At 44.7% G+C, this 8634-nt stretch overlaps 1 long non-coding RNA gene across 2 annotated transcripts in view; it reads left to right on the plus strand.

Moving 5' to 3' along the window:
- The first annotated feature begins 7847 nt into the window (after positions 1 to 7847).
- The window catches only part of LOC310736576, a 1894-nt gene continuing 1107 nt past the window's right edge, over positions 7848 to 8634 (plus strand). For both annotated transcript variants that reach the window (XR_014536581.1, XR_014536582.1), the window contains exon 1: positions 7848 to 8598. This is a non-coding gene — a long non-coding RNA (uncharacterized lncRNA). The remainder of the gene's footprint in view (positions 8599 to 8634) is intronic.

Here is an 8634-nt window from a genome sequence, read left to right on the forward strand (position 1 = left end):
TAGGTGGCAAGACTGTCCCTAAACATCTCGAGTGACACCTGCAGCCTGTCTTTCTTCCATTTTCACTCAGCCTGCCTACACTGGCGTCTGAGGGCCCGAGTTGTATCATTGAGCCAGGGGTCCGCAGGAACATTGGTGGACTTTACCTTATAGGGTGCGACAGAGTCCATAATCTGGGAGCAGGTGGTATGGAAGGAGGCGAGGAAACGGTCCGGACAAAGAGGCGATGCCAGTTCAGTAGTAGAGGCGAGATCAGAAACAGAGAAGGCAGCAATAAAATCCTCGACTGTAGATGAGGTAATAATGCGACGGCGATGAGGGGCAGTAGAAGTTTTTGCAGGTGAAACAGCACAAATGTCAAACCATATAAGAGAATGGTCAGAGATGGGAAAATCCATGACCTCGCAAGTTGACACAAACACTCCACGAGAGATAATAAGGTCAAGAGTGTGACCTAACCTATGGGTGGGACAGGAGATAGACTGAGCCAGATCTAAAACGTCTAAAAGTGCCTTAAAATCATTAACAGGTTTATCAGCGGGGCAACAAACATGAATGTTAAAGTCACCACAGATTAGAACATTGTCAAACTTTGCTACAAACTCTGACAGAAACTCTGAGAACTCAATTGAAAAATCCTTGTTTGATTTGGGTGGCCGGTAAATTACTGCACATAAGATCAGACAGGGTAGAGTGAGCACAGATACTTTTACCTCAAAGCTGGAATACCCTCTAGTGGACAGCTGGCGGTACTTCAGGGACTCTCTGTGTATAGTGGCTATCCCCCCCCCCCCCCCCCCACCCGTTTCCCGCGGCGTGTTTAGGTAAAGGTAACCAGAGGGGAGGATTTCCGAAAAGGCACTGACGTCACCTTGGGAAAGCCAGGTTTCGGTGAGGAGAAACAGATCCAGATTGTGAGAGAAGATGACATCATTGAGGACAAATGTTTTGTTATTGAGCTATCTGGTGTTACAAAGTGCCATGCGGAACGAGGAAAAGTTGGCAGGCGACGATGTCACACTATTGGGTGATAAAGGTGATGGAGGTGATGAAGGTGATGAAAATATTGGGTGATAAAGGTGATGGAGGTGATGGAGGTAATGAAGGTGATGGAGATGATGAAGGTAATAAAAGTGATGGAGGTGATGAAGGTGATGGAGGTAATAAAGGTGATGGAGGTGATGAAGGTGATGAAGGTGATGGAGGTAATAAAGGTGATGGAGGTGATGGAGGTGATGAAGGTAATAAAGGTGATGGAGGTAATAAAGGTGATGGAGATGATGAAGGTAATGAAGGTAATGGAGGTAATAAAGGTGATGGAGGTGATGGAGGTGATAGGGGTAATAAAGGTGATGGAGGTGATAAAGGTGATGGAGGTGATAGGGGTAATAAAGGTGATGGAGGTGATGAAGGTGATGGAGGTGATGGAGGTAATAAAGTTGATGGAGGTGATAAAGGTGATAGGGGTAATAAAGGTGATGGAGGTGATAGGGGTAATAAAGGTGATAGGGGTAATAAAGGTGATGGAGGTGATGAAGGTGATAGGGGTAATAAAGGTGATGGAGGTAATAAAGGTGATGGAGATGATGAAGGTAATGAAGGTAATGGAGGTAATAAAGGTGATGGAGGTAATAAAGGTGATGGAGGTAATAAAGGTGATGGAGATGATGAAGGTAATGAAGGTAATGGAGGTAATAAAGGTGATGGAGGTGATGAAGGTGATGGAGGTAATAAAGGTGATGGAGGTGATGAAGGTGATGGAGGTGATGGAGGTAATAAAGGTGATGGAGGTGATGGAGGTGATGAAGGTGATGGAGGTGATAAAGGTGATGGAGGTGATAAGGGTAATAAAGGTGATGGAGGTGATGAAGGTGATGGAGGTGATGGAGGTGATGAAGGTGATAAAGGTGATGGAGGTGATGGAGGTGATAAAGGTGATGGAGGTGATAAGGGTAATAAAGGTGATGGAGGTGATAAGGGTAATAAAGGTGATGGAGGTGATAAGGGTAATAAAGGTGATGGAGGTGATAAGGGTAATAAAGGTGATAAGGGTAATAAAGGTGATGGAGGTGATAAGGGTAATAAAGGTGATGGAGGTGATGAAGGTGATGGAGGTGATAAAGGTGATGGAGGTGATAGGGGTAATAAAGGTGATGGAGGTGATGAAGGTGATGGAGGTGATGAAGGTGATGAAGGTGATAAAGGTGATGGAGGTAATAAAGGTGATGGAGGTGATAAAGGTGATGGAGGTAATAAAGGTGATGGAGATGATGAAGGTAATGGAGATGATGAAGGTAATAAAGGTGATGGAGGTAATAAAGGTGATGGAGGTGATGAAGGTGATGGAGGTAATAAAGGTGATGGAGGTGATGAAGGTGATGGAGGTGATGGAGGTAATAAAGGTGATGGAGGTAATAAAGGTGATGGAGGTAATAAAGGTGATGGAGGTGATGAAGGTGATGGAGGTGATAAAGGTGATGGAGGTGATAAAGGTGATGGAGGTGATGGAGGTGATGGAGGTAATAAAGGTAATAAAGGTGATGAAGGTGATGGAGGTAATAAAGGTGATGAAGGTGATGGAGGTAATAAAGGTGATGAAGATGATGGAGGTAATAAAGGTGATGGAGGTGATGAAGGTAATAAAGGTGATGGAGGTAATAAAGGTGATGGAGGTAATAAAGGTGATGGAGGTAATGAAGGTGATGGAGGTGATGGAGGTAATATAGGTGATGGAGGTGATGAAGGTGATGGAGGTGATGGAGGTAATAAAGGTGATGGAGATGATGAAGGTAATGAAGGTAATGGAGGTAATAAAGGTGATGGAGGTGATGAAGGTGATGGAGGTGATGGAGGTAATAAAGGTGATGGAGGTGATGAAGGTGATGGAGGTAATAAAGGTGATGGAGGTAATAAAGGTGATGGAGGTAATAAAGGTGATGAAGATGATGGAGGTAATAAAGGTGATGGAGGTGATGAAGGTAATAAAGGTGATGGAGGTAATAAAGGTGATGGAGGTAATGAAGGTGATGAAGGTAATAAAGGTGATGGAGGTAATAAAGGTGATGGAGGTAATATAGGTGATGGAGGTGATGAAGGTAATAAAGGTGATGGAGGTGATGAAGGTGATGGAGGTAATGAAGGTAATAAAGGTGGTGGAGGTGATAAAGGTGATGGAGGTAATAAAGGTGATGGAGATGATGAAGGTAATGAAGGTAATGGAGGTAATAAAGGTGATGGAGGTGATGAAGGTGATGGAGGTGATGGAGGTAATAAAGGTGATGGAGGTGATGAAGGTGATGGAGGTAATAAAGGTGATGGAGGTAATAAAGGTGATGGAGGTAATGAAGGTGATAGGGGTAATGAAGGTGATGAAGGTGATGGAGGTAATAAAGGTGATGAAGGTGATGGAGGTAATAAAGGTGATGAAGGTGATGGAGGTAATAAAGGTGATGAAGGTGATGGAGGTGATAGGGGTAATAAAGGTGATGAAGGTGATGGAGGTAATAAAGGTGATGAAGGTGATGGAGGTGATAGGGGTAATAAAGGTGATGGAGGTGATGGAGGTGATGGAGGTGATGGAGGTGATGGAGGTAGTAATAAAGGTGATGGAGGTAATGGAGGTGATAAAGGTGATGGAGGTGATAAAGGTGATGGAGGTGATAAAGGTGATGGAGGTGATAAAGGTGATGGAGATGATGGAGGTAATAAAGGTGATGGAGGTGATAAAGGTGATGGAGGTAGTAATAAAGGTGATGGAGGTGATGGAGGTGATGGAGGTAATAAAGGTGATGGAGATGATGGAGGTGATAAAGGTGATGGAGGTGATCAAGGTGATGGAGGTGATCAAGGTGATGGAGGTAATAAAGGTGATGGAGGTGATGGAGGTGATAAAGGTGATGGAGGTGATAGGGGTAATAAAGGTGATGAAGGTGATGAAGGTGATGGAGGTGATAAAGGTGATGGAGGTAGTAATAAAGGTGATGGAGGTGATGGAGGTAATGGAGGTGATAAAGGTGATGGAGGTAGTAATAAAGGTGATGGAGGTGATGGAGGTGATGGAGGTAATGGAGGTGATAAAGGTGATGGAGGTGATGGAGGTGATAGGGGTAATAAAGGTGATGAAGGTGATAAAGGTGATGGAGGTGATGGAGGTGATGAAGGTGATGGAGGTGATAAAGGTGATAAAGGTGATGGAGGTGATGGAGGTGATAAAGGTGATGGAGGTGATGGAGGTGATAAAGGTGATGGAGGTGATGAAGGTGATGAAGGTGATAAAGGTGATGGAGGTAGTAATAAAGGTGATGGAGGTGATGGAGGTAATGGAGGTGATAAAGGTGATGGAGGTGATGAAGGTGATGGAGGTAATAAAGGTGATGAAGGTGATGGAGGTAATAAAGGTGATGAAGGTGATGGAGGTGATGGAGGTAATAAAGGTGATGAAGGTGATGGAGGTGATAGGGGTAATAAAGGTGATGGAGGTGATGGAGGTGATGGAGGTGATGGAGGTGATGGAGGTAATGGAGGTGATGGAGGTAATAAAGGTGATGAAGGTGATGGAGGTGATAGGGGTAATAAAGGTGATGGAGGTGATGGAGGTGATGGAGGTGATGGAGGTGATAAAGGTGATGGAGGTGATAAAGGTGATGGAGGTAATGGAGGTGATGGAGGTGATAAAGGTAATGGAGGTGATAAAGGTAATGGAGGTGATAAAGGTAATGGAGGTGATGGAGGTGATGGAGATGATAAAGGTGATGGAGGTAATAAAGGTGATGGAGGTGATGGAGGTGATAAAGGTGATGGAGGTGATGGAGGTGATAAAGGTAATGGAGGTGATGGAGGTGATGGAGGTGATAAAGGTAATGGAGGTGATGGAGGTGATGGAGGTGATAAAGGTGATGGAGGTGATGGAGGTGATGGAGATGATGGAGGCGATGGAGGTGATGGAGATGATGGAGGTGATAAAGGTGATGGAGGTAATAAAGGTGATGGAGGTGATCAAGGTGATGGAGGTGATGAAGGTGATGGAGGTGATGGAGGTAATAAAGGTGATGGAGGTGATAAAGGTGATGGAGGTAGTAATAAAGGTGATGGAGGTGATGGAGGTGATGGAGGTAATGGAGGTGATAAAGGTGATGGAGGTAGTAATAAAGGTGATGGAGGTGATGGAGGTGATGGAGGTAATGGAGGTGATAAAGGTGATGGAGGTGATGGAGGTGATAGGGGTAATAAAGGTGATGAAGGTGATAAAGGTGATGGAGGTGATGGAGGTGATGAAGGTGATGGAGGTGATAAAGGTGATAAAGGTGATGGAGGTGATGGAGGTGATAAAGGTGATGGAGGTGATGGAGGTGATGAAGGTGATAAAGGTGATGGAGGTAGTAATAAAGGTGATGGAGGTGATGGAGGTAATGGAGGTGATAAAGGTGATGGAGGTGATGAAGGTGATGGAGGTAATAAAGGTGATGAAGGTGATGGAGGTAATAAAGGTGATGAAGGTGATGGAGGTGATGGAGGTAATAAAGGTGATGAAGGTGATGGAGGTGATAGGGGTAATAAAGGTGATGGAGGTGATGGAGGTGATGGAGGTGATGGAGGTGATGGAGGTAATGGAGGTGATGGAGGTAATAAAGGTGATGAAGGTGATGGAGGTGATAGGGGTAATAAAGGTGATGGAGGTGATGGAGGTGATGGAGGTGATGGAGGTGATAAAGGTGATGGAGGTGATAAAGGTGATGGAGGTAATGGAGGTGATGGAGGTGATAAAGGTAATGGAGGTGATAAAGGTAATGGAGGTGATAAAGGTAATGGAGGTGATGGAGGTGATGGAGATGATAAAGGTGATGGAGGTAATAAAGGTGATAAAGGTAATGGAGGTGATGGAGGTGATGGAGGTGATAAAGGTAATGGAGGTGATGGAGGTGATGGAGGTGATAAAGGTGATGGAGGTGATGGAGGTGATGGAGATGATGGAGGCGATGGAGGTGATGGAGATGATGGAGGTGATAAAGGTGATGGAGGTAATAAAGGTGATGGAGGTGATTAAGGTGATGGAGGTGATGAAGGTGATGGAGGTGATGGAGGTAATAAAGGTGATGGAGGTGATAAAGGTGATGGAGGTAGTAATAAAGGTGATGGAGGTGATGGAGGTGATGGAGGTAATAAAGGTGATGGAGATGATGGAGGTGATAAAGGTGATGGAGGTGATCAAGGTGATGGAGGTGATGAAGGTGATGGAGGTAATAACGGTGATGGAGGTGATGGAGGTGATAAAGGTGATGGAGATGATAAAGGTGATGGAGGTGATGGAGGTAATAAAGGTGATGGAGGTGATAAAGGTGATGGGGGTGATGGAGGTAATAAAGGTGATGGAGGTAATAAAGGTGATGGAGGTGATAAAGGTGATGGAGGTGATAAAGGTAATGGAGGTGATGGAGGTGATAAAGGTAATGGAGGTGATGGAGGTGATGGAGGTGATGGAGGTGATGGAGGTGATGGAGGTGATAAAGGTGATGGAGATGATGGAGGTAATAAAGGTGATGGAGATGATAAAGGTGATGGAGGTAGTAATAAAGGTGATGGAGGTGATGGAGGTGATGGAGGTAATAAAGGTGATGGAGGTGATGGAGGTGATGGAGATGATAAAGGTGATGGAGGTAGTAATAAAGGTGATGGAGGTGATGGAGGTGATGGAGGTAATAAAGGTGATGGAGATGATGGAGGTGATCAAGGTGATGGAGATGATGGAGGTGATGGAGGTGATGGAGGTGATAAAGGTGATGGAGATGATGGAGGTGATAAAGGTGATGGAGATGATAAAGGTGATGGAGATGATAGAGGTGATAAAGGTGATGGAGGTGATGGAGGTGATAAAGGTGATGGAGATGATGGAGGTGATAAAGGTGATGGAGGTGATCAAGGTGATGGAGGTGATGGAGGTGATGAAGGTGATGAAGGTGATGAAGGTAATAAAGGTGATGGAGGTGATGGAGGTGATAAAGGTGATGGAGGTGATGGAGGTGATAAAGGTAATGGAGGTGATGGAGGTAATGGAGGTGATGGAGGTGATGGAGATGATGGAGGTGATAAAGGTGATAAAGGTGATAAAGGTGATGGAGGTGATCAAGGTGATGGAGGTGATGAAGGTGATGGAGGTGATGAAGGTGATGGAGGTAATAAAGGTGATGGAGGTAATAAAGGTGATGGAGGTGATGGAGGTGATAAAGGTGATGGAGGTGATAAAGGTGATGGAGGTGATGGAGGTGATAAAGGTGATGGAGGTGATGGAGGTGATAAAGGTGATGGAGGTGAATGGAGGTAATGGAGGTGATGGAGGTGATAAAGGTGATGGAGGTGATGAAGGTGATGGAGGTAATAAAGGTGATGGAGGTAATTAAGGTGATGGAGGTAATAAAGGTAATGGAGGTGATGGAGGTAATAAAGGTGATGGAGGTGATGGAGGTGATAAAGGTGATGAAGGTGATGGAGGTAATAAAGGTGATGGAGGTGATAAAGGTGATGGAGGTGCTGAACGTTATGATGGTGATGGAGGTGCTGAAGGTTATGAAGGTACATGGAGGTGATGGAGATGATAGTAGATAAGTATGGGGCATCATTAACACAGATTTAAGGAACAAAATCTAATGAATGAATATTGTACGTGACTAACAGTTCTGATGTATGAGGTGCTGCCATCTGCTGGTTGATATCTGTAATGACAGTTCATCACTTCTCAAAAATAAAAATATTTTTATATTTAAAAAAGATGAAATAATAAAATAATCAGTATGAATATTTCTGCGGTTTCCCCTGATGCACCGTGTGTGTGTGTGTGTGTGTGTGTGTGTCGGTGTTCCCACGCTCAGGTGGAGCTCAGGGTGTTGGATGTGTAAACCACACAGTCACGTGTAATAAATCCTGATTATTATGAGGTGTTGTGTCAGTGTGTCTTTTCCCACACACGTTATTGAGATAACCAGGTTATGGACAGCTCTATATTACAGCTCCAGGCTCGGGGTTTTTCACTGTTCTGTGTTTGGTGTTCGAGGGCGAGTTTACATTTAAAATGTCTAAATGTCACTTCAGTACCATGTGCATCATCTGCACCATGGTGTCCGTGGTGTCCCGTATCCATCCTCATAGGTCTTTGGACCTTCCAGTTCCTTCTGTTTGAGGACCACACCAGATCTCAGACCGCGATGTACTGATGGTGAACCCTGTCTCCATGAAGATCTGGTTTCTGTATCCTACGATATCACGCTCTGGCCACGTCTCCAGCCCGACTCTGAAGGCCTCTTCATCTTCACGGGAAACTCCAGTGTGGTGTTCCGATGTGTGAAGGAGACGAATCTGATCCTGATTCACGCCAACAAGCTGAATCTGACCACTACTGCCACACTGAGCACGCTCAATGGCTCTCCTGCACCGTCCAATCAACGTCCACACGAGTCGTGAGCAGAACCCAGTATTTAGTTTTTTCACCTGAGTGAGAAACTAAAAGCAGGAGAGACGTACAAACTATACACTGAGTTTCTTAGGAGAACTCGCTGATGATCTGGGAGGATTTTACAGGAGCGAATACTTTGTTAATGGAGTTAAGCAGTAAGAAGTTTTTCCTTTTATTTGTGAGATTAGAAG

The sequence above is a fragment of the Silurus aristotelis genome (genome assembly GCF_946808225.1).
Source record: "Silurus aristotelis genome assembly, chromosome: 14".
NCBI lineage: Eukaryota > Metazoa > Chordata > Actinopteri > Siluriformes > Siluridae > Silurus > Silurus aristotelis.